At 41.5% G+C, this 27,946-nt stretch overlaps 1 protein-coding gene across 1 annotated transcript in view; it reads left to right on the top strand.

Moving 5' to 3' along the window:
- GRM1 (glutamate metabotropic receptor 1) overlaps positions 1–27,946 on the top strand; it is a 551,379-nt gene that overhangs the window by 444,689 nt on the left and 78,744 nt on the right. The gene's annotated exons all lie outside the window — the stretch shown is intronic.

Genomic DNA, 27,946 nt, shown 5'->3' with positions numbered 1-27,946 from the left:
ACAATACTATACCTGGCTCAAGCTGGGCTCCTCCACACCTTCCTGACTGGAAGGCCCAGGCTGGGCATCGGAAGACTCAGCAGGGGTGGAATGAAGCATAGAAGGAAGCGTGGAAGGAAGAGTAGTGAGGGATTCCCTGACCTCAGCCTGGTCTGACAGAAAATGCATCCTCTCATAGTACCACAGCCTGGGGACATAAACTTAATCTGTTGCTGCTTCAGTTTTCATAGACTCCAGCACCTTCTTGCGCTCCCTCAGATATGTACTCCTCAGGCCACCAATTTTCATTTTTAAATAGGTGATGTCTGCCCTGGGGACCACCGGATTTACAAACTCCAGCAGTTTCTCCATCGCTGCCTGCCTCTTTAATTTGTTGCTGTAGTGGGGATGTTTAGCTTGCCACAGACAGGGCAGCTCCCTGTACTTGTCGATGAACAGGGGGAAAAAGCTGTGGTCATTAAACCCATCCATATTATTATATGTAAGACACAACACAAGACAAACCCTAATGTCAGGCTAAACTCTCCTAATCTTGTCCCAATATAGGCCTCAATCTAGAAGTAGTATAGGCTAGTGATGTAATAGGTTAAAATTGTACCTTCGTTTGAATGATCGGCGCGTCAGCTCCTCCCTCTGCTCACAGATCGTACGTACGACACACGCATGTTGCAGTTTATATACAGTGCGCATGCATGAAACTCCGCCCGCCCCTGACATTCTTTCTAGTCTATTCCCCGCCCCTTCTCTTTCGGTGCAGTGGGGAGAGCACATGGCGGAAACACAGCAGGTGCGCACAAAGCATACTAATAGCAAGGAGGAGGACGAGGAAAGCCCGGAGCCAGAAACGTCCCGATCCCAGAGAAGGAGATTTAAGGCCTCAAATATGTCTTTGGAGAGATGTTGGAGATGGTGGACATATTGAAGAGGAACGACTATGATGGGAAGTATGGACCTTACCCAAACCCAAATGCCAGAAAGGCCAAGATCATAACTAAAGTTGTGAAGAGTCTTCAGAAGAATTTTGGGGAACGACGATCCATGGATCAACTGAGAAATTGCTGGTCAGACCTGAAACTGAGGAAGCACAATCAGTACAGAAGGATCAAGCGAGTTCTTCAAAAAAGTAAGTAGTTGTCGTGTGTTCATATTATTATTATTGCTTGCATACTGCTCCATGTGCTTTGATTTATTAATGTTGTACAGTTTAAAATGGCCACTTTCATGTTCATGGGTTCAATCGTTCATAATAAACATCGTTCGTTAGCCCAGACCAAAGACGATATTTTGGCAAGTTGCACTTGACTACATTTGTTCACAAAACAGGTAAGTATTCCAACTTTAGAAAGTGTCAAGAATAATGTTTTCAGCTTTGAACTCTGCCAAAAAACACAATTGTAAGACACTTCCAAGCAATGTTTCATATTCCTATTTCTGCCCTCAAATATCAGTGTGCTAAGAATTCCCTTTTTACATTCTCATAGGGGAGAGAAGACTCGGGATGTCTGAGGACACCAGGGACCCCACACCTGCCAAAGAAGGGGAAATACCAGCACCAGAAGCAGAGGAGGAAGGAGAGATTGTAGAAATTGGCAAAATTGGCACCACAACAGGTGAATGTCTGAGACCACAGCTTCAGGTAAGATAATCTATGTATGCCTGCGTATTTATAATACACTTTGTTTTTTTGGTTTATTTTTAGGTGATGTGGATGTTGTGGAAGAAGAATCTTCATTTTACCAGTGAAAGTGCCCAGATCATCATCAGGGAGATAATGAGGTGCAATCGCGATTTAGATAATCTCAAGAAAAACATCAATGATGTTCAACAAAAAATGAAGAACATCATTGATGTTTTAGGGAGAATCTGAAACACCCAAAACTAGCTAGCATCCATTTTCATTTTTCAAAAACACTTTTATATTTTTAGAAAACCCACATTTGGAAGATGCACACAGTGTGTCAACATGTGCTATCTCCAATCATGGGGGATCAATGTTCGCATTTTGTGGGTACCTCCATTGATCCCCCATGATGGGAGATAGCACATGTTGACATTAGGCATGGGATCAGGAGGAAAATGCCCAGTTGGGTTCACAATTTGTGTGCATCTTCCAAATTTGGCTTTTACAGGGGTGATGCCCCATATGATGAAGGCAATATCAACACTGTTTCTACATACTCATGTCTGATATTGTCTTCACTCTTCAAAGTTGAACTTTGTAAGTTCCTGTGTTCTGTATGTTATGCTTTGATACATGCCTGTTTACACAAAAATGCCAAGTTATATAAATGTTACCAAAAATATTATTTTATATACACCAAATATGTTGGTTTGTTGCAAATCCCTTTTCTAAACGCACATGTGAATGTGCTTTGAGTAAAAAGTTTAATTATGAACAATGTGGGGCTTCCCTTTTCAATGCGCAAAAGCAGTATTTGTAGTAAAGTTGTGGTTTTCTGTGACAATGGATGTTATTTACTATTACTAAAGGCAAATCCACTTTGCACTCCAAGTGGAGTTTCAGGTGCACTTTTGCAGTGCACTTGTAGCGCATAGTGGATTTGCCTTTAGTAAGTAACACCCACAGTGCTTTTTAAATTTCCCCAATCACGCCAATCACATTTCTGTCATGGTGCTGAAAATTAGCAATATTTTTGTCAGTAATACACTACATACATTAACAACAAAAACAAGGTGTGTGTAGCAGACCCTCGACATAATAATATTATCTGAAGAAGAGACTGCCACCTCATCTCACATAGAAATTGGGTTTGCACTGTTGTAGAAAAAGGTCCAAAAAAACACAGACACCTAAAAAAAAGCCAAGCAGTAAATGAAAACAAAGATTATTGGAGTTTCAAAGAAAAGTTTATTACAAAAATGCCTCTCAGACATTGTCTGGCATATCAATGGCCCCCCTACCCACAAAGTACTCCATATATCTTGTTCTGACCTTGCGGGCACTTTGGGGGGGGCAAGCCAGGACGACCAGCTTCAAGGGCCATCAGGTTGGCATGTTCAGGCAAGTCTACATCAGGCCCAACTGAGGCCACATATTTTGATGAGTGTTTTTTCAAAAAAATTGTGCAGAATGCAGCACGAATGCACAATATCATTGAGTTTATTTTCCGCAATGTGGATTGGAGTCAAAAATAGGCGGAACCGGCTGGCCATTATCCCAAAAGTGTTCTCCACTACTCTTTTGGCTCTGGCCAGCCAGGAATTAAAGATTCCCTGGTCCGGGGTGAGGGTCCTCATCGGGAAAGGCCGCATTATATGGTTTTCCAGAGCAAACGCCGCATCCACAACGAAAACGAAGGGGCGTCCTTCCACATTCTTCTCTGGAGGTGGCAAGCCCAGACTGCCACTCTGGAGATGCCAGTAGAACTCTGTCTGCATGAACACTCCACCATCCGACATCCGACCATTTTCCCCCATGTCCACATACAGGAAGTCATATGTCGCTGACACCACCGCCAACATCACGATACTATTATACCCCTTGTAATTATTATAGTGTGTTTTCCATCAATTGCACCCCCACAATTAGGAAAGTCCCAACGGCTGGCAAAGTGGGAGGCCACAGTCTACCATTCCTGTGGCGTTGAAGGAAACTGTGGAGTCAAACAAGAAAAAAAATTAGTCATTGTGCACATCAACATTGCAAGCAGATTAGACACAAACATTTTTTGCCAAGATCAGTATAACATTTATGGAAATTTATGGAAATGAGTATTTAAAGCCAAAAGTATAAGGTCCCCTTATCAGATCCCCCCCCCCCCCCCCATCTAATGGCCCATTGCAAAAAATTATGGGGGGGGATGTTTTGGACAGATAACCCTCTCCACTTCATTGAGAGCTGAATGCATAAATAATGTGTGATACTTTGGCCAGTCCCTCCTTACTTACAATATTGGCAGCCCACCGGAAAGGTAAGAAGTGTCATAATACAAAAAACTAAAAATAATAAACATGGAAGCACATTTTTACATTCTGCTAATACCTATCAAAATAATAATAGGAGAAAAAAATTAAAACAGTAGCATTTGAAAGTATTGAGGCAGGCCCTTGCACTACATGCTTTGGTGAATTCATCCATAAATCTGGCCACATAAGAGGTAGGTATAGTGTGTATTGGGTTTGGCAAAGTCATCAGATAGAGGATTGCTAGCAGCTGACCTAGCAGTTGGAGGGAGGGGGGTTATGAGTTAATGAGTTCAGCCCATCAAAAAACCTCTGTCACTCTGCATGAATTTAAGCACACACATAACATTTGTACACATTTTAGGGGGTGTTTAGGGGAAACCAATACTATGGATCTGACAAAATACATTGCTAAGTGACTAGGCTATAGGTTTATGGGCCCAGAAGAGCATGCTGGGGAGGTTAGTGAAGGCAAATATGCATGAAGGACAAAAAAGAACTTTAAAAGCTTCCAGCATGCATGAGGACAAAGGGGCACAGCATATCAATTACAGCATATTGCAATCATGGTAATTAGGGGATGAGGAAAGAAATACAATACATTAGCAAACATTAAATATGTAGCGACGACACTTTGGACAAAGTGTCTGTCATGTACAAATTTAGTTTTTGCCATAGAACAGTAAAGGGGTTCTGAGGGTTAATTATGTAGGTTTAACTTTGACATCAGTTTGGCTGGGCTGTGTTAGAGTTCTGCCTGGTCATGTGTACAGTTAGGTGCACATGACAGGCTCAGAACCAGGCCTGGTTGGACGTTTTTAGGTATCAGCTTTCCCGGAGCCAATCAGTGGGTGCGCCTGGCCCCGCCGAGGAGTCTGGGGAAGGGTACTTAGTCACGTGCTCGAGGTTCATTCGTGAGTGTGTGTCACTCCGCAATATGCTCCAGTTGGCTAACTCCAATAGACCCGCCTGGTCTGGGGTGGGGATCCGTCTGTTCCCGAGCCTCGGAACTGGCTGGTCCGAGGCGCAGTAACTGAGGGAGGATTCAAGGCGTCCAGGTGTGCTCTCAGATTGGAGGGGCACCGCAGCCCATGTAAGTGACTGGGGGAGGACTCTTCGGAGGAGTGCCAACAAGCTGGCATGCCTGGTTGCTGGGTTGTGAAGGACACTGACGAATCCAGGCTTTTTCCAGTACTGCCAAGGAGACAGAGAATGTTCCAGGTACTGAGGAAAAAGGTTCCTGTTCACTTCTGTTACAAATTGCTCAAGGTCAAAGATTTCACAAGTTCTGGATCAAAGTGCTGACTGCCATAATCTCTGGCTAGAAATGTGTTCAGCTTTGAAGCGCCCAGCTGCGGGTGGCTACTCTCTGGGTGGTATTGGAGAATTTCTGATATTAGCAGTTCAAGGTGCCTGAGTTCCTTCCCCCTTGCCCTCTGTTCCCATACGAGACTATGTTTGTTGGATGTTACCCCTGCAAATAAAAACCTTTTCTAAAGGACTTTTATGGTGTCAGTGTCCAAAGTTGTTGGGTACTAACCCAGGGAACCCCTAGATGTGGAAGAACCAGGCAAGCGGAGGTAACCGGTAAGCGCAAAAGTTAAGGCCACCCTACAAAGGGTTATGGCCGCTACAAATACATAGAATGTGATGTTAAAGGATAAAACTTACCTTAATATAGTCCTTCTGCAGGACCTGAATTATGGCAGAACAGGTCTCTGGAATAATTATTCCCAGAGCCTGGAGGGAAATGCCTGTCAGGAACTTGAGGTCCTGAAGACTTCTCCCTGTTGCCAAGTACTGCAACGTGGTGATGAGCCTCTGCTTCGGAACGATGGCTTGCCGCATGCAGGTATCCTGCCTGCTGATATGAGGGGACAGCAAAGCCAGCAGATGGTGAAAAACAGTATCCGTCATCCGGAGATAATTCCTGAAATCATCAGGATTATTCTCCCGGATCTCACGAAGCAAAGGCATGTGCGAGAATTGGTCACGCTGGAGCAACCAATTCTTGATCCATGAACTCCTCCTCGCCCTGTTCATGGACTGGGCTTGTATCAAAGCCCAACACCAAGCCCCTGCACAGCACGAAATCTATGACGAGTATGTACACAAAACATGGCTTCAAAATGGTCGATAAACAGCAAGACACGAAAGAACGAACTGAAAACCAGAAATGAGCGGACACTAAGCACTGTAAATCAAAGCATACTATACCAAGATATAGCCCGCAATGACCAACAAATGCAAACTGACTACATGCATTGATAAGCAGATACGCACCCACAAGCACAAACTGAAGAGCAGTAACGATCTGAAGCACAAATCTGAAAAGCGCGGATCGTCTCTAACCAAACTTCTACTAACACAAGATAAACACGAGATCAGCAGAAGGAGCCCAAAGGGTGCCGCACGTGGTGTTGAACTTCCCTTTTCTAGTCCCATTGTACATGGTTTACTTCACCGCGCTCTTGTCAACCGGAAATTCCGACAACTTTGTCCGACCGTGTGTATGCAACACCAGTTCCGGACTAAATCCGTCGGAAATTATCCGGCGGATTTGGTGATCGGAATATCCGACCATGTGTACAAGGGCTTACTGTATCACATTTACTTGTACGTTTAGAAGAAAAGATCAAGGAATTCCTATCTTTGGCTTTGACCCGATTGTAAGCCTTTTTGAGGCAAACATGACTATAGCCTTGAATTTTAGTCTGCAATAGAGATCCTTAGCGGCAATTTGAAAGTCTGAGTCCTTGCTCCAATTGCGTTTAAGTCGCAGGTATTGACTATACGGAATACTATTCAAAAGTGAGACTGGATGAGAGCTTTTAGCGTGAAGAATAGTATTACCTGCAGAGGGCTTTCTATATAAAGAGGAGTCCAATTTGATCCAAAAAATGTACATGTGTTTGACTGCATTGCATAGTAAATTTCAAATTTAATTTATTAATAGAAATCAAACAGGAAAATTGATTTAATTCTTGTTCAGTGCCTGACCAGAAATATACCAGATCGTTCCTTGTGAAGACATCCTTCTCCCACCCCCCCAGGTACAGGTTGGCATACGATGGGGCACATTTAGTCCCTACCACAACCCCCTGCACCTGGAGGTAGTGGGAAGAGTAAAAAAAAAACATTGTGTCTCAAAATGTAATCGAGTAGTTCAAGAACAAAAAATTGCTGTATCTAGAGAAAAAGGGGCCCCTTTCATTTAGGTGAGTCTATATTACCTCAATACCCTTATCATGGGGGATAGCATTGTACAGACTTTCTATATCAACAGCTACCAGCCAAGAGCTAGGGGGAAGTGAGATCCCTTCAGTCGTTCTTAGTAAATCAATAGTGTCCTTGACATAAGAGAATAATGATGGGTAGAGATAACTGTTTACCAAGGAGCTCGCATTTTCAGTAAGGCTAGATCAGCCAGAGATTATTGGACGTCTGGGGGATCAGTCAAAGACTTATGTATCTTTGGTAGTGCGTAAAATGTGAGGATCTTCGGGTCTTTAACCACTTGCCGCCCCCCCTATAGCAAATAGACGGTGGCAAAGTGGTTTCATAATCCTGACCGGACGTCATATGACGTGATCAGGATTATGAGCCGCTGCGCGCCCCGGGGGCGCGCATCGCGCCGATCGTTGTTGCGGGGTGTCAGTCTGACACCCGGCAACTACGATCTCGGTAAAGAGTCTCCGACGGAGACTCTTTACCACGTGATCAGCCGTGTCCAATCACGGCTGATCACAGTGTAAATAGGAAAAGCCGGTGATCGGCTTTTCCTCACTCGCGTCTGTCAGACACGAGTAGAGGAGAGCCGATCGGCTGCTCCTCTGACAGGGGGGGTCTGTGCTGATCGATTATCAGCACAGCCCCCCGAGGATGCCCACACTGGACCACCAGGGACGCCACCAGACCACCAGGGATGCCAAGGACAAGGTATGCCACCCTAGACCACCAGGGATTCCAGTCAGTGCCACAATGGATGCCAATCAGTGCCCATAATGGATGCCAATCAGTGCCCACAATGGACATCACTGATTGGAATGCATTATTGATTGGCACTGATTGGCATCCATTAGTACAATATATTATAATACAATGCCGCCTATCAGTTCCCATCTGTGCCGCCTATCAGTGCCTACCCATGCCCACCTGTGCCGCCTACCCATGCCCACCTGTACCGCCTACCCATGCCCACCTGTGCCGCCTACCCATGCCCACCTGTGCCGACTAACCCATGCCCATCTGTGCCACCTATCCATGCCCATCCATGCCAATCCGTGCCAGCTATCAGTGCCAATTTGTGCCACCTATCAGTGCCCATCCGTGTCGCCCATCAGTGCCACCCATCAGTGCCGCCTATCAGTGCCACATATCGGTGTCCATCAATGCCACCTCATCAGTGCCACTTCATTGGTGCCACCTCGTCGGTGCCCATCAGTGCCGCCTTATCATTGCCCATCAGTGTAACCCCATCAGTGCCCATCAGTGAAGGAGAAAACTTACTTATTTGCAAAGTTTTAAAACTGAAACAAAAAAAAACATTTTTTTTTTCAAAATTTTCGGTATTTTTTTATTTGTTTAGCAAAAAATAAAAACCGCAGAGGTGATCAAATACCACCAAAAGAAAGCTCTATTTGTGGAAAAAAAATGATAAAAATTTCATTTGGGTACAGTGTAGCATGACCGGACAATTGTCATTCAAAGTGAGACAGCGCTGAAAGCTCAAAATTGGTCTGGGCAGGAAGGTGTTTAAGTGCCTGGTATTGAAGTGGTTAACATTCAAGAAATTCCAAGAGATTATTGGACGTCTGAGGGATCAGTCAAAGACTTATGTATCTTTGGTAGTGCGTAAAATGTGGGGATCTTCAGGTCAGCCACAGGCACATATCTATGCGCACACAGCACTCGTGCATCTTGCATAGACAGCGGTCGGTTAGCAATGTGTGTTTGCAAAGTTAAACTAAATGAAATCCTTTCTTATTTTTGCTTGGGGATAGAGTGCAGAGGGAATAGAAGTCTTGTCAGTTTTTGGGGATGTCTGCACCCCTGATAGGGTGAAGACACCTCACAAGTTTTGCCACTTTCTCCTCCAAATTGATTTACTTCCGTCACATAGCCAAACAGGAAGTGAGGGTAATACCCTACCAATGTCATTCTGTGTGGGGACACACAGGTCAATCTAAATAGTTTCCCCATTAGGTAAATTGCACTCTAGCATTTTGCTCTGTACACCCAAAATTGTTAGGCATCTTGGACTTTGGGGTTTATTTACTAAAGGCAATCCACTTTGCACTACAAATACACTTGGAAGTGCAGTTGCTGAAGATCCGAGGGGGGCATGCTTCTACATGATTGTATGATAAAATCACCAGAGCTTCCTCTCATATTTACGGTGAGTAAACTTGCATTGCAGAGTTGATTTGCCTTTAATAAATCCCAAAATACCTAATAATGTGTACACAACAAAGTGCTAGATTGCAAATTAATGTCTAATGGGGACACTAGTTAGATTGACCTGTGTGTCCCCAAAGAAAGACATTGGTAGGGTTTAACCCAAACTTCCTGTTTGGTTATGTGACAGGAAGTGAAGCCAATTTTAAGAAAAGGGACACAAAGCCCAACCTAAAAAAGACAAGCAGGGGTTCTAACACCCACAATTGGAATAGGATTGTCTTGAGCTCGATTTTAGCTCAGGGCTTCTCAACCCTGTCCTCAAGTACCCACAACAGGCCATATTTGCAGGTTTTCCTTCATCTTGCCCAGGTGCTTTAAATCACAGTCAATGGCTTGGTATTTGGACAGCTATTTTAGCCAAGATAAATTCCCAAAACATGTCCTGTTGGGGTTACTTGAGGACTGAGGCTGGGAACCACTGTGCTGAATTGGAAAATTGAATACTTACAGCTCTGTAAAAAACCATTAAGGTGAAAGATTGTCAAGTTTAGAGGTGCGCCCGTTCAACCCACGCAATTGCATTTACGTTGCTTGACATTTACTAAGATTTTGGCCGTACAGTGAACAAACGCATTTGTACAAAAGCAAGAGCCGCTTGTGTATGCACAGTGCTTTCATTGATCTCGCACAGTTCTAAACATACTTGCAGGCACAGCAGGTTGCTTGGAAAAAGTTACTTTCTTATTCTATTTTGGACATATTTGTTATTTGGGCAGTTGTTACTAAACTTCCTCACATCACCCCATAATATTGGCACCTAGATCACTATAGTAAATGGGGGATTCTTGTTCTGTTCCCTGTGCACTGTTTTGTAAATATGAAAATGTGCTTGGCACATCGGCACACGCCTCTACTGATAGCGCACGGCTTTCTTAAATCAGCCCCAGTAGGACATGGACACAGTCATTCGTCTGAATGTGACTAATGTTGTGTGGGTATGGTGAGTGGCCTGAACACATACACCTCAGCGCCTGAGTGAATGAGGTCTAATACTGCAAAAGTTATTAGAGGAAGCAAGCATTCAATCACATGAGAAGAAAATTAGATGTGTGAGAGAGAAGCATTTTGAATTTTTTTTGTCAGTTTAAAAAAAAGATGGAATAAGTACAAGCAATCGTGATTCCAATATAATTTTTAGTTGAAATCTGGTTATCCTTTCGATTTTTTCACCTAAAACAGAACATTTACACATGTAACAATTCCCAAAGACAGTCAGGCATTAATCTTCAACATCTGCCAATGAGGGCATTGCCGCCTGTGTCCCTTTTGTGCAGAGGCACTCACAGATGTTTACTTGACAGGACATGTCTTTACAATAGGATTTTTCGCCAAGGTTAGTTTCAAGTGGTATTTGCCAAAACAATTGTTATTATCAGCTTTGTCATTTTTCGCTTCTTATTGGCTCTGATTGCTAAAATTATCAGTAGTTATAGCTTAGTGAACTGAGCCTAATACCTTTTAAACAGAAGCAATAATCACAGCATGGGAGGATTGGACTAGTGGGAAGGGGGGAATTTGCCATCTGAGCAAATACAAAAGATGTGTTGATCAGAACTAGACCTGCAGTCTGGGAGTGCTGCTGGGTGTTACACGGCTTCATGCTCCATTTTCATACCTGTAATTACAGTGCCTGGAAAAGAAAAGCCTTACAGCACTGGCTTTCTTTGCAGCTAAGAGTTGTCAAGAGATCAAAATTCAGAGAGCTCCAGAGGAAGCTAATCCTAAATGACGTCCCTCTACCAGGTTCTGTGCCACATTAAACCATGTAAAGTAAACCTTGCAACTTCCAAAGTTGACTAAACCTATAAAATTTGGAGTATGACACACTTTGCATGGTAAATTTTGTTTAGCACACAGGAAACCATTTCAAACATAAACACATTCAGTTGTATTTGTTCCTCAGGCCAACAGTTCCCAGATGTCTCTTGGAGGAGGGTCTATTTCAAGAAGGTCTATTGCATGCAGCTTGAAAATTTTCTCTGGTAAACTGTTTTCATTACATATCTGCTAAAAATGTAATTGAATGGCACTCTCTGTGCCATAACCACTGTATGGCAACACCAATCAAAGATCAGGACTTCTCCAGCACCTAAAAAAAACCCTCACTCGTGGTTGCTAGGGATAAGAGCATGTTCCCAAGTTTGGTCCACCAGGGTTTCATAGACTCCTATGTGAAGTCTGAAAATGATGAATTTAACATCAAATCCCATTGCAATACATAAGAATACATAAGGAGTATGTGGAGAGATGAGGAGCAGAAGAAGAGCATTTTGGCATTTAAAGGGGGGGGGGGCAGAACATGGGGAGGTGTGCATATATTACAGAGTGTATTGTGTTTTTTATTTGTTTTGTCCAGACATGCACTTTAACTACCTTACAAAACCAACAAAGATTGAAATTTGAGCAGGGATGCCAAGGAATTTGTTATAAAATATTGATATGAAAACAGCCATCATGTGTCATATTTTGTTGAATAAAAAAAAAAGTGTTTGTGAAGTCAAATTTTTTTAAAGTTAAAAATAACAAACATGTTAGACTTACCTGCACAGAGAAGCCCACATCCTTCTCTTATCAGGTCCTTCTTCAGTGCTCCTTTTGAGTGCCCCTACAGCAAGCATCTTGCTATGGGGGCACTCGAGCTGAGCCACAGCTCCGTGTGTCCATTCAGACACAGAGCCACTGCCCAGCCCTTCCCCCCTTTCTATCCTGATTGGATGACTGCCTTTAATAGCAGTGGGAGATAATGGAGCCATGCTGCTGCCTCAGCCAATGAGGAGTAGAGTCCCTGGCAGCCAAGACACTCCTACAACAGTGCTGGATAGAAATGGGGCTCAGGTAAGTTTTAGGGGGACTGAGAGGGGCTGCTGCGAACAGAAGGCTTTTTATCTTAATGCATTGTATACATTAAGATAAAAAACCTTCTGCCTTTACAACCACTTTAAAGTGAGAGGATTAGGTTCTGCCTGTGGAGATAGTATTTAATGTTTTTTTCATTTTAAACAGTATTTACAGATTTACATTACTTACATTATTTTTGCATTTTTTACTGGTGAAGCAAACACAGGCAATGATAACAATGCAAACTGGGCACTACCTTTGTAAAGTCCTACACCTGGGAAGCCTGGGAAAAATTATACAAGCAGGGGTAGGAAAGTGTAGAATCCTACAACCCAAGGCTGCCTACCCTTGATCAATTTTTTCAGAGAAGCAGCCTGGAATGTTACATCAGCTGTCATAGACTGTGTTCTGTTTGTGAACATTAAAATTAAGCGTCATTGAAAATCAGTGCATTATTAAAATCAGATACAAATATGTTACACATTTTATTATTTACCTTTGTAAAAAATATATTTTTTTCCTTGTAAAAGAATTAAGAGACCACTGGGGACACAGCAAAGTAAAATTAGCCAGCAGCAGGACAATTTCAATTTAATTTAAAGCAATTTTACACCTGAATTTACAACAGCACAGGTAGGGGTTTTATTACAAGAAGTAGGAGACTGCAGATGGCACAGAAGTGTAGAACTGGCCATTGCATTTTATTTTATCTGCTTGGATAAGAAGGGGTGTTTGAATGAGAGTGGTGTGAGGTGGTTTAGGTGCACACTGTTCTGGCACTAAAATAACAGAATAACAGAACATATAATAGAAAAGAGTTGTTAAGGTGTCAAAAAGGAACTAGCTATCAATCAGTTGTTGCAAATAGGCAATGGTCCTTAAAAGGAATCTTGGGTGTAAAGATTTGTGCACATATGCAGGGCACATAAGAAAATGTACCCCAGCACTGCATTTCCAAGAACTCAAATTAGCTTTAACAGCTTATGACACTGATATAACGGTCCTTATTTGGGCACTTCATGTATGGAAATATGAAGTGGTTTGCCCTTGGCTCCCCCAGGATTCCCTGGCCAGACACTGGAAAACACACAGGCATAGATACATAAAGATTATAATTTGCTGTGGCTGATTTAGGTGAATTGCTAATTCTCTTTAAGGGTTTGGAACGGCAAAACCCTAGGTAAATGTGTTCAAAGGAATTATTTCCTCTTCAAGTCAAATTTTGCATGCACATAGATCAGAAGGGAAGTTACCCTGGCAACCAACAATTTCAGTGTATTCCAAAAGAGGTTTAAAGATTTTTAGCATTGATTCAAGAGCATGATGGTAGTAATTGCAAATCTCTTTTGATTTAGCAGTTTAGAACTGGCCTTGTTTAGCATTGTGCCAGTTGAGTACTTTTTAACCTGCTGTATCTTTACGGAAATTACATATGGTAGAAATAAAAAGATTTTCCTCTTGTATGTAAAGTGGTTTCTCCTGATTTTAACAAGGCTCAAGCTGATTTTATCAATAGATGTAGAATTTAGCAAATTAAATATGACTTTATTACACCAAGACTGAACCATACATATGTTTTTTTTTTTTTTTTTTAAGCTATACATTACATCATATACCATCCAAATATTAGAAAAATTAAGAAATGGTATACCTTACCCCAGTACGCAGAAATAGTGTAGTACAGTATTATTGGGAACAGGATTGTAACTAAGCCTAGGTTCACACTGACAGTGGGAATGAAATCGTGCGAGTTCAGCTGAACTCACACAAATTCATTCCCACATGTCAGTTCCTACTTCGGGGGGGGGGGGGGGGGGGGCGATTTCAGAGACATCTGTGCGGGTTTCTGCACAGATGTCTGTTGAAATGGCACCCTGAGCTCGCTAAAAAGATTCAGAAAGTGTCATTGCCGACAATAGCCACCGATTTGGTATTGCGATACATCAATGGTTAGCACTGTCGTCTTGCTATGCCGAAATCCAGTGATCAGCAACTAGAATGACCATTTCTTATATGCAGTCTTCTACAGCTTTCATAAATAAAACAGAAAATAATAACTGACTGTGGACTCTGAACTATTTAATTCTTCGGACATTATTTATGTGATAATGCATATCCTAACATCGGTGCTTAGTGTCAATGCCCTCCTGACATTGCTGTCAGTGAAGTGTCCCCTTACATTGATGGTCAGTGTCTGTGTCCACCTTACATGGGTGGTCATTGTTTGCGCCCCCTTACATTGATGGTCAGTGTGTCACTTTAACACTAGTGGGCAATGTCTATGCCTCCTGAAATTGGTGGCTAGTGTCTGTGCCCTCCTTACATTAGTGGTCAGTGTGCTCCCTTTATGGTTATTATGCACCCTGTGTACTGCCTTGCTGCTCAGTGGTGGTCAGTGTTTACCCCAATGCTCAGTATCACCCCTTTAAGTAGTGGTCATTGGGAACAGTGCTACTCACAAGATTTTTGAAGAACTACTGGCAGAGAAAAAAAGAAAGAGGCTCAGAGGAAAATTGGCAGGAGAGAAGAAAGAAGTGTGTTTGCGAGTGTAAACAAAAGATGTGCTTACATTTGTGATGTTTATGTTTGGCTATCACAATGATCACAAGGCACAGAGCCTCTTGGTTTGGCTTTGTGCCTTATGCCTATGACCTGCGCTATCTTATAACAGTGGCTCACAGGCATTGTGCATGAACGGTTGCTGTGTCAGTGCTGGGGGCACCCAGCAGGAGAGGCAAGGCATGTGCTCTGGGTGCTTGTGCTCTGGGTTACACCCCTGGTAGAGGGTATGTTGGGTCATTGTGTTCATGCAGAGATTAAAGCCTCATACACACGATGCGATTGTTGACAGGGGATTGTCTGTTGACAGACTGTTGTCCTAAAACCATTAGTACGCTCCTTTTGACAATTGTTGTCCAACTTTTGGCCAACAAAGGTTGGATGGCAGGCTAGTAAATTTTCTGCGAACAATGGTCTGTTGTCTGATTTTCGTATGGTCATTACACAAATCCGTCACATAAAAGTCGAGAGTACAAACACGCATGCTTGGAATCAATGTTCACCAAACACAAAATTAGCAGAAGGGGCCCAAAGGGTGGCACCCAAGAGTTGAAATTCCTCTTAGTATGTCACTACGTTCGTGTTTGTTGCACAACAATTGTGTATCATTAGTATGAAATAGGAGGGCTTAAGGCTTTGAGCCGGACAGCATGGGAATGCGGTCGCCCCTCCCTTTATTAATACCCCGTTTCCCCTAAAATAAGACCCAGCGTGATTGTCGGTGTTGGCTGCAATATAAGCCCTACCACCCAAATAAGCCCTACTTTGTTTCCTCAAAAATAAGCCCTGCCCTGAAAAGAAGACCTACAAGGACTTTAACTAGGGCTTATTTGGGGGGTAGGGCTTTTATTGCAGCTATCACCGACAATCACACTAGGTCTTATTTTAGGGGAAACAGGGTAAGAGAATAGAAGCAATAGTGTAAATATTTAGGGCTATATACAGGTTGATGTATTTGGGTTAATGTCCCTTTAAGAGAATGGCAAATTGGGCTGGGGGTGGGGTTAAGGGTTGCAAGGCTATTGGTGATATCCCAATGGTCATGTGAGCCATGGGGAATGTTCTGGAAAGGGGCTTATTATATATAGGAATCTCTCACAGGTGCACTCACACCTGTTTCCAGCCAGGCAGTGAAGGTGCAACAAGCTTAGTGAAGATGAAAACAGGCTCCTGAAGTACTTCATTCATGGCTATGGAAACCTTAATGAGGCAAGTGTTGGAGAAAGCTGGGGATAAAGGTGGAGAAGAAGGACATTGAAAATGCCTGGCTTCGGCAGAGAATGATAATGAGCAAAGTGTTTTGGCTGAGGTAAATTCAGTACAGTATCCTGTGGTATTCCTCTTTAGTCAGAGGTAGAACAGCTGTTAATGACATTCAAATCCGCCGGACCTGCTGCCATGAACCGTCTCCGCAGCTGCTGGTGTCACAGGACAGAGAAGACAGCAGCACAGCATGGCTGGAAGAACCAGCAGCCACTATGCAGTATCAGGTCAGCTTGAGAGAAAAGAAATAGAGGAGGGTCCGGTCCCCATCGCCGCCCAGAGGCAGTGCTGGGTGGGCTAGAGGAGCGCCAGCTATACAGAGGACAGAGGCAGTGTCTGCGGTTGTGAGGAGAGACAAACCCTGCCCAGTAGTATTACCACAGCATGCGGCTGCAAGCAGTGTGAGTATCACAGACATCCTGCGGATGGCCACTGGAGGCAACAGAGAGCAGCATTATGCTGCTTCAGATATAACAAATGCTCCAGCGCCCCCCTAGCGGTAAAGGTGAGTTAGCACACACACTTAATAGCATTATGGAATCCATTAACCTCCCTGGCGGTACGATTATTTCGGATTTTAGGTGCTAAAAGCGGTACAATTATTTTGCATGAAAATTTGGCATTTTATATTGTAGTCTTGTAATTCTTAGCAATAACTCTCTTAAATCTGTCCAAACCAGAGTCTAGCAGACATCCCGGGTATAATAAAGTTTGAAAAATGAAATCATAAATTATAATATAATAAATAACTATAAATAATTGTACCAAATAATAATATAACAATAATAAAAATTATTCAATAATATCAAAAACACTGAAATTTGCTCAGTTGCAGAATTGTCACTGTCATTACTTTTCAATATTTGATGACGGATCTCCCCACAAATCGCTGTCGCTAAATTCTGCGAGTGATTCCAATTTATTATCGCTATTTTCTAGCTGGTCTAAAACCATTTTTGATGTAAAGGGATGGTTTTGGTTGCTATGGACAATCTCCAGTTTCCAGGCATAAAGAACAGTTTTTATAATATAAAACTGCATGCAGGACACTGGGCAGACCACTAGGGACAAAGAGGATGTGAAATATTTACATACAGCAATGTAATCTGTAAGATTACATTATACTGTATGTATACTGTGTGTTTCACTTTTTGAATTTGGCGCCGATCTCCGTCCCCGTGCATCGCAACGCTCGCAGGGCACGGAGATCGGCTCCGTGATAGATCGAGCGAGACACGGCTCGCTCGTACAGCGGGGAGAGAACGCTGGATCCGAGGGAGAAGGTAAGTAAACATCCTCCTGGATCCAGCGATGCAGTCCCAAGTCTAGCTCGGGGTTACTGCTAATGGTTCAAAAATTCCACCCCGAGCCAGACTCGGGAAGACCGTCAGGGGGGTTAACAGATTAGCTGACACTATGAATACACCTGCAATTTAAAATAGTAATTATTGTAATGTATGGTCTAATCAAAATAGACATTCTGTCAGCTTAAGCAATATAGGTAATGTTAATAACAATCAGTCAGCTAATGTTAATTCACAATATCTATTACCAGCTGAGATTAACATATCTAGTGCATCGGTACCAGAAGTGTGCTTTAAAGAGACATTACCATGTGAGATCTCGCCATTAGGTTACCACCTTACTCCTCAGACTAAGGAAAAAATATGGAAAGGTCAATTTGTAGATATTCTGTCGCTTATTCCATAAAAAAAATAAAAATAAAAAAGGAATTTGTCAACAGAAATGACAAAAAAAAAAAAATAATCAGATGAGAAAGATGAGAGTGATAGGAGAAGACCTGTGGCGAGGTCTTTTAATAATTAGTGGCAGTCATTTGCAATATACTCCAGTGTGCTAGGTGAGAAGCACCTGGAGTATTGCAGCGGGCTGTTTCAACACATGGAGCATGTGTTAGAAGCGTATAAAAGTTTTGTGGGTCTAGAATGGTTTCAATATGACGAGGCATTTAGAAAAAATTATCAATCTACCCATCATTGAAGTGGGGCAATAAGGACGTCGGGTTGTGGCTTAACCTGATGGTGCTACAGAAATTGGGTTTCATTAGGCAGCAGCCAGAATCTACAGTGTCCCCTTATAAAAGGGTATACTGCTTTGCTTACAATGAGAACCAGTGTAAATGGCGGGGTTTGTGCAAGTACAAGCATGAGTGTTCTGGGCCCCACCCTTTGATCAGGTGTTTCAAAAAGGAATTCCAATATTCAAAGCTCCCAGAGGGATATTTATGCAAAAAGCTCACACCCCAGTGAAACTAGCAAGTATGCAGCAATGGTTGGACATATATCCAGACCAGGAGACAGCCAAGTTCCTAATTGAAGGTTTCTCCAAAGGTTTAAAAAGGGCAATAGAAAACAAAGAGGAACCAGAGGGGGGAGGAGAGCACAATCAAAAAAAATCAAAGAAATAAATGGGGACGGTATTTTTAACCTAAGCTCTCAAACTCTCACTATGGCTGAAACAGCCCTTCTCAATAAAGGCTTAAAATATGCACCTCCTAAGAAATTAAATAAGTTTCAAACGTACATGGACATACATAAGTATGTCCGTACTATCAATATAAAGAGACACTTTACGCTTACTCCAACTACTCAATATGAAAGTACGCAACAGGAATACATACATACAGGTCTCTCTAATGCATCCACTTTTAATCCCCCTGGTGTATTGGCCCCATCGGTGAGGGTCTTTAGGGATGTTCTCCTACGTGATTTGGAGTCCATTAAAATTAAAAACATCAAAATGGAAAAAAACTTAGAAGAGGGTTTAGACTCATTATGCCAGAACAAAAATCTGGTAATACGCCCAGCGGATAAGGGGGGGGGGAATAGTGGTTTTGGACCGCAAAGATTACCTGGCAGAGATGCATAGGATAGTGGATGATAAAGACACCTATATGATCCTCCCGGGTAATCCGGTCATTCAATATAAAAAAACGTTGCAATTATTGGTGGATAAGGGTTCTCGTTTGAGTATATTAAATGAAAAAGAAAAAATCTTTTTGATCCCTAAAGCACCACGAACCCCAGTTTTGTATTATCTTCCCAAGATCCACAAGAGTCTTACTTGCCCCCCGGGCCGTCCGATCGTGAGTGGTATTGACTCCGTCACGGCCCGGGTGGGCAAGTACATAGACTTCTTTCTTCAACCCTTGGTTCAATGTATGCCATCATACATCAAGGACACCAGACATGTAATTAATTTACTGTCAGAATTAAAAGTGGGTGTCTCCACCTTCCTAGTAACAGCAGACGTGTCTTCCTTGTACACTATAATTCCGCATGCCATGGGAATCTCTGCGGTAAAATATTTTTTGGAGGGTTTCTCCACTACATCTAAGGTGCAACGAACATTCATTATGGATCTTTTGGATTACGCGGCCAATCATAATTATTTTTGGTTTGAACAAGAATACTACCGACAAATTCGCGGTGTAGCTATGGGGGCAAAATATGCCCCCAGCCTCGCCAATTTGTTTTTGGCCAAGTGGGAGGAGGACGTCGTCTATAAGGACAAGAGTCCTCATCTGTCCTTTTGGGCTAGATATATAGATGACGTCCTCCTCCTATGGGATGGGACAGTTTTGGAATTGGAAGAATTTTTATTAACTTAAACAATAATGAGAGAGGTATTAAGTTCACATATGAGGCTAATCAAGAGAGAATTAACTTTTTGGATTTAACTATTTGGAAGAGTGGTGATACACTTAAGACAGTCTCTTTTTTCAAGAAGACTGATAGGAATGCGTTTATACCCAAAGGGAGTTGCCATCATGAGGTATGGTTGGACTCGGTCCCAAAGAGTCAATTTTTGAGAATGAGGCGAAACTGTACTGACCTTGTTGATTCTAAGCTGCAGGCAGATATAATTAAAAACAGATTAATAGAGAAGGGCTATGAGGTTGAGTCGTTGAATCAGATAATGCACCAAATAGGAGAGATCGATCGTTCTATCTTGCTAACTGTAGGCCCAAACAACAATAAGAAAAAGAGGGAGAGACCGGTTATACCTTTCATTACCACATTTTCAACTCAACATTACCTCATTAAAAAATTGCTTTGCAAACATTGGCATCTGTTGGGGAATGATAGGATCATTAAAACTTTTTTACCGGCTAAACCTCAGGTGGTGTTTAGGGGAGCACCCTCGCTCCGAGATAGAATTGCTCCGAATGCTGTAGATCCGCCCACTAAAAAGATATCTTTTTTCCAGAACATGTCAGGATATCATCAGTGTCGCAAATGCCAAATTTGCGCACTAAACAAAAATAAACAGAGGAAAACTGAATCTTTAATTTCTACAAGTACATCTAGGGAACACATAATCGAACCGTTCATCACATGTAGTTCCACGGGGGTGGTGTATCTCTTACAATGTCCCTGTGGGTTCCAATATATAGGTAGGACCAAACGCACCATGCAGGTGCGTTTGGGTGAACATCTAACCAATATAAGAAACGGGTTCAGATTTCACTCAGTGTCAAAACATTATGCTATTCATCATAATCGCAACCCAGCTAACACGTTGTTCTTGGGAATAGATAAATACAGTGCTCATTGGAGGGGAAGCTCTCTGGTAAGAGAATTATCCAAGTTAGAAATGACTTGGATACATAGGGTACGTTGTTATACTCCTTATGGCCTTAATGTGGAAGTGGATGTTAACGCTTTTATTGATAATAGTTAGATGGCAGGTGATAAGATAAGCTGTGAACCCACTGTGAGTTTCTCTATGACCAAGTAACGTGAATTTTGCTCTCCATTTATTTTTACTATTTTTACTATTTTTTCTAATAAAATGAATTTTCTCTTGAGGTGTCTTTAGAGAGCCCCACTATTATGATGGCAGATTAATGTTTGTTATTATTATTTGGGGGGTGGCAATTTACATAAATAGCCCACCAATAAACAATCTTAAAAGAAAGGTTTCTGACATACCATATATGATCCATTTGAATTAAATGGGGTCCTTATATATTTTCTATATTTTTTATAGGTTCCCCTCAGAAATGTATAGAATAGTGGCTGGTAATCCTATAGGTAGAAATAATAATGTAAGGGAATTAAACCTTTTTTTCCCTTTTTTTATAAATTTTTTTTTTATATTTTTTAGATATATATTTTTGTCTTTTAAAATAATTTTCATTTTATTTTTTAGATAATTTATATATTGTCTTTTTTGTCTCAAATTAATTAACTATTTTCCCTTGCTCCGATATGCCTATTGATTTGAATGTGCTGGCCGCAAGGTCAATGCATATCCTGGCGTTCGGTTTGATATAAAGTAATTTTTGCCCAGATCTAATATGGTTACTTTTAGATTTAATATGGCCGATGTTGTTTACAATATAGCTGATCACATGTGGCGGAAGTGATCTCATTACAGCTGATCACATGGGGCGGAAGTGATCTCATTACAGCTGATCACATGGGGCGGAAGTGATCTCATTACAGCTGATCACATGTGGCGGAAGTGATCTCATTTCCGCCCACATTATAGGGAATCTTGCCCTTAACTGACATGGTCAATGGAAGCTCAGAGCGGGGCGGAGTTAATTGTACACAGTGCTATTTAATGCGGTGAGTCAGTACGCCGCCTGTGCCCCTGGAAGACGTTACGAAACGGCGTAGGGAGGAGCGACGTACTGACGTCACCGTGATCTACGCTGGACCCGGAAGCGACGGGCAGCGTTACTAAGCCGGCCGGCGAATTTGTTTGTTTTACAAAGCAAAGTTTTTTCTACTTGATGTAAGTGCAATCTTTTTTATTATATTCAATTTCGTGACTATATCACACTATGGCGATTCCTTTCGTTATTATATGTGCTGGGCAATGAGCGGTGTGGCCGTAGGATTTTTCTAACCATTGGAATAAGCGGTGTGGCCGTAGGATTCTTCTAACCATTTGAACCAAGCGCTTAAAGAGGATACACCCTCCATGCAGTCCTGACTCAGAGGAAACGTTTTTGATTTGGCGATATCTGGTCTCTGAGATGGGATCAGTGTAGCTGGTAAGCGGCAGTAGTGTTGGTGGTGGAAGTCCTCTTTTTTCCTGCAAACTCTGATGACACTTTTCCTATATCGGTGTGGTGTGTTTAAAACACGTTGGAGATTACAAGCAAAACATTTTTTGTTGATGGGATGATGGACTAATATTTGAACATTAGTATATGCATTTCCCTGTCTGCACTTTGTTAATATTTTTTTTGATTTCATGCTTTATTTATTCACTCATTTGCTTCACATAGCATTTATCGGATCAGTATAGCGCAGCTTATTTGGGAATAATTCTCCAAAGGTTTCCCTTTGCAGTATTTCAAGGTGAAGGGTGTGAGCCAGTTAAAAATGTAAAGTCAGTTGATACTTACGCACACATTGTTAAAGAGAAGTTAATTAAGGACGGTAGGATAGCAGGTCCATTTGATTCCCCTCCTTTCTCACCGTTTAGGATATCGCCGTTAGGCATCATACCCAAAAAAAAAAAAGCCAAATACCTTTCGCCTAATCCACCATTTATCATTCCCAAAAAGTATCTTGTTAAATGATGAAATAGATGCCGGCATGTCATCGGTATCATATTGCACATTTGAAGAGGCTATTCAGCAAATTAGGAAGTTTGGGAAAGGTGCGTTGCTTGCGAAAGCAGACATAAAGGTGGCGTTCAGGCTGCTACCGATTGGCAGTAGCTTTCAACTCCTTGGGAATGTATTTTTAGGGCAAATACTACTTTGATATGTGCCTCCCTATGGGATGTGCCATATCTTGTGCATATTTTGAAAAATGTGCAACCTTTCTCCAATGGATTGTGGCTTTTCAATCTGGCTTCCAAGGTATATTACATTACCTGGACAACTTTTTATTCATTGGTCCAGCGCAATTTCCTGTCTGTTTTTTTATGTTACATCTGTTTAGTGCGGTAGCGCATCATTTTAGTATCCCACTAGCTAGCGAGAAAACAGTTTTTCCTTCCTCAATTATAGCATTCCTAGGTGTCAAGATTGACACTGTTAATCTGATATTTCAGTTACCTGAATCTAAAATCTTTAATTTGAGTGTTGATTAGGCGTAAAAAAGTGTTATTAAAAGAACTCCAATCTTTATTAGGCCTTCTGGCATTCGCGACAAGGATTATGGCAGTTGGCAGAATCTTCTTGCGGCGCTTGTACTTGGCCATGTCAGGAATGAAATCACCATTTTCCCACATTAGATTGACAGTTGACCTCAAGGAGGACCTGTCAGTTTGGTTTAAATCCTTTGATAAATACAATGGCAGATCATTTTTTCAGGAACAATTTGTGTCCTCATCCAGCCTTGAGCTATATACAGATGCTGCAGGCTCATATGGATTTGCAGCTATTTGGAAGACTCACTGGTGCTGTTGTAAGTGGTCTGTGAGTTGGGAGACAAATAAAGTCACCAAAAGCATAGTAGTGTGGGAGCTTTTCCCTTTAGTGGTTGCGATAGAAATATGGGGTGAGCAATTTGCAAATAAAAGAATCCTGATTAATTTGGATAATAAAGGGGTCATATATGCTGTGAATTGTTTGTCAGCCAAATCTATACAAGTGGTCAAATTACTAAGATACTTAGTGTTTCTTTGTCTTAAATTTAATATTTGGTTAAAGGCACGTCCCAGGGAAGGAGAATCAAATTGCAGATGCATTATCTCGATTTCAGGTATACCGATTTCACCAACTCCTGCAGAATGCGGACAAAGAAGGTAATGTGTGTCTAGAAAATCTGTGGAGCCTAATTTAGAGGTTCTTACAAATGCGATAAGACACTCTGTGGCAGAAAATACATGAGTTGAGTACTCAACCGCATGGAATAGGTGGTATAATTTTGCTATGGAAATGGATTTACAATTTGAGTCACATTTCCAAAATCATGGCAGGTTTATCTTTTTTTTTTCTTCAAATTAAAAATATTTTAAATGAAAAAATTACGGCTATATTATTTAATACTGCGTTTGTACTAGCCTTTCTGGGGCTCTCAGAATATCTGAGTTGCTGCCAAAAAACAAAAAAGTAATGGTGGGTTTACTAAAAAAGAATGTGATTGTCTCGGTCAAATTGTTCATCCCTGTGTCAAAAAACAGATAGGTTAGGAAAAGGCAGTTGGGTACCTTTAAGTCAATGTGGGGATGAGGATATGTCCAGTTATAGTCATAAATGGTTACCTGGCAGTTAGGCCATTAGGAGAGGGGAATTTATTTATTTATTTATTTTTTGGTATGCTGATGGGTCCCCTCTTACTCAGTATCAATTCAATTACATATTAAATGCTTGCCTGAGAAAATTGAATTTGCATCAATTTAAATTTACTTCTCATTCTTTCAGGATCGGGGCAGCTATGGAAGCTGCTAGGATGGGATGGGATGATGCAATAATCAAACGGTTGGGGAGATGGGAATCTCAACGTTTTTAAATTTATGTCAGACCTGCTTTTTTTTCTTTCTTTAAATTCTAGGTAATAGAAGATATGTTTGGATCCTGAGACACTCTTTTGTATACTGGGCTAATAAAAGAGCCAAGAAGCGCTACTATATGTCCAATTTGTCTATGGATCCTGGAGAAATGTCATGAATTTCCATGAATTTTCTGGAAAGTAATTAGAGGTCTTAAATGGGCTAATTTATTTATTTATTTATTTTTATGTCTCTAGATTGATTGAGTTATGGCCAGTTCCGCATGCATTAACAGTACACCTAGGGGGAAATGATGTGGGGAAAGTTAGAACTCTGGACCTCATGTCGTTGTTTAGACGTGACCTAATTAAGGTTAAGTTATCTTTTCCGAATACTAGAATTATCTTTTCGGAGATAATCCCTCGGCTAGTATGGCTCCAAGAAGTACATTTACATTTTTTTAAAGAAAATTAGGAAGAGATTGAACATGTTTATGGAAAAATGTATGCTGCGCATTTGGTTAAAAGATTTATGTATGCTCGAGTCCTTTAAGACTGAGCTGTTTTAAAGTTGATCGTTTGCAATATAAGAATTTTATGATGCAATAAAATTATCTGAATATGGTTATTATTTATGCGCATTGGAGGTTTCTCATATAGACACATTAATATAGAGGGTAGTTTCCCTGGATTATATAGAGCAGATGGAGTTCACCTGTCCGATATAGGTTTAGATATATTTAATGTAGGATTGCAAAACTGCATTGAATTGGCCGCGTTTGTGGGGTAGGCCGGGCTTGAAATTCTCAAACCCGGCATGTGGGGACTTTGGTTAAAAGATTTATGTATGCTCGAGTCCTTTAAGACTGAGCTGTTTTGAAGTTGATCGTTTGAAATATAAGAATTTTATGATGCAATAAAATTATCAGAATATGGTTATTATTTATTTATTGATTTGAATATACCAATAAATGTGCAGCGGCCAATTCTTTGCCAATAAGTGTGTTGAGTTATTATTTAAATAGGCTATATACGTTTTGGTATTCGGGGAGGGTAGGTGCGGCCTGCATTCCCATGCAAGACAAGATCCTGGCACACGGCCTTATGACAAAAATCAGTCGCTCAGTTGGCCAACAATTGCATAGTGTGTACGAGGCTTTAGAGTGCTTCTCTGTAGCCTGCTGGCAGGGGACAGACTTCTCTACTATACTCTAACACTCTCTTCTAATACATCTGAATGTTATTTAGCTGATTTAAACTAAAAGTTAAGTTGGGCTTTTAAATGACCTGGCAAGATTTACATGAAGCACTGGGTGTTTATTATAACATTGCTTGCAACCAACATTTCAGTAATAACCCGATGCTTTTGAAAAGTCTACTTTCTGTATATTTCTTAGACATAGGAGTAATTACCCTTTCACAAAATAAACTAGCAGGGTGGTGCTTTGGATCCCCTTCACTAGACAGCAGCAAGCTTGCTTTGTTAGAGGTAAGCAGAGTGCAGCCCCACTCGTGCCATTTCCTTCCCCAGGACAGAAATGATTAGAAACTAAAGCAGCATACCTTAATGAATGGAGCTCCAGGCATTTGTCCCTGTCACCTGTCACACATTGCTACAATATAAGTGATTGGTGTAATAATGAGTGGCAAGAGAATTATGGCTCCTAATAACTCACAATGTGGCTTTCATTCAAATGGCACACCCAGCCACCCTATAGTCTATTTCAGGCTTCGTATCTGACACTATTGATTGCTGCTTAAATTCTAAATTGATTAATCCCTTATTGACACACACACTGATTGCCCCATGGTTGCTGATGATTTTTTTTTTGTGTGTAGTTTGTTTTATGTAGTGACTAGGTATGTGGTGCTATTCCAGGAAGCACCTCTCCAACTCGGTATCGGCACCGATATGCGTGAAACCCTAATTATAACCTCAGTCAGTTTTTTTTTTTTTTGCCATCTGTGTCCCATTGGAAGATTTCCCCCCTATTACTTTTCTGGGGACAACCCAAAATTTGGAATTTTCTTTTACTTTCACTTTCAATGATAATGATAAACAGGACAAATGTACTATAGAGAGGGAAAATCTCCCTAATGGGGGCACAGACAAACAATAAAAACCTGGCAGGTGTTCTAATCCACCCCCACTCTATCCAAAACTAAAAAAGTTTTCCTTTAGTTATACTTAAAGAAAATCAACCCAAATGGTTCCCATATTTCCATATTTAGGTTTGTAATTATTACTGTTTAGAGAACTGATCCAAAAAGGCAGAGACTACTCAAAATCGGCTATAATATTTTTACATTCACTAATCACTTCATGTCCAGTGACATACCCATACATCGCTGGACTTTTCGGTGGCTATCCAGCATTGTTTTTTTTAGAGCTGGTGGTTGGCTCTCTTGTAATAGCAATCGGAACGGCTGACCAGCTGCTCCATTGCTATTACAAGCAGCGGTAGGGGAAGTCGCCACCCTCCCACCACCTTATGCAATTTGCTATGGCTCACCTGTCCCACTGAACCGGTGACTCAGAAACATTTTTCCATTTTTTAATAATGTAAAGCATTAAAAAATACCAATCTTGGTGTTAAGTGCAGAGGAGAGATATGGGGTCTTTTAGACTCCATATCTCTTCATAAAGAGTATCTGTCACATGCCCATTGCTGTCACAAGTGTAAAAATAAAAAGTAAAAAGTACAAAAAAAATATAAGTGTCCCTGTCCTCCCCTGCTCACGCACAAAGGTGAATGCGCATGTCAGTTCCACACACACGCAAACAGCAATTGATTTGAGGTATAACTATGAACATCAGATAACAGACAGTAATCCTAGCACCAGATCTCCTCTGTAAATCTAAAGTGACAACCTCTAAAGGCTTTTAAAGTATCACCTTTGGATAGTAAAGGTGTATACACAATTTTCAAGCATGACATGTTTGGTATCTCTTCGCTGGGTTTACTTCCTCTTTGTTTCCCTGCAAAGGCAAAGCATAATGGGCTATTATGCATCGCATAGTAGCCCATTATGTGTCACTTACCTGACACAGGACACAGGAGCCAGCGATGTCACCGATTTCCTCACTGGCTCGAAGCGTCCATCTTCCTTCCGGGGTCACGGACTCCGGCTCTATGACTGGCCGGAGACGTGTGACGCCACTCCCACGCGTGTGCACGGGAGCCGACAGTCCCGGCATGTCGTTTAATGCAAATAGCACGCCGTGACCCTTCTAAAGTGCGCATGCGCCGAGTAGATCGGCACATGCGCAGAAGAAATCCTTGAACAGGGAATTGTAAATGTCTCCTAAATCATGTAGGTTTAGGAGATATTTGCAGCACCTACAGGTAAGCCTTAATCTAGGCTTACCTGTAGGTTAAAGTGTGTTGTAAGGGTTTACAACCTCTTTAAATATCTTCTGTCTCATTGGCATTTGGCAAGCTTTTTTAAAACATATCATAAATCACATATAAAATAAG

Source organism: Lithobates pipiens, unplaced genomic scaffold (assembly GCF_037356315.1).
Source record: "Lithobates pipiens isolate NorthernLeopardFrog02 unplaced genomic scaffold, aLitPip1_a1.2 Scaffold_18, whole genome shotgun sequence".
Lineage (NCBI taxonomy): Eukaryota > Metazoa > Chordata > Amphibia > Anura > Ranidae > Lithobates > Lithobates pipiens.
Note: the sequence above shows the minus strand (reverse complement) of the source record. Positions and strands in the feature narration are given on the sequence as shown.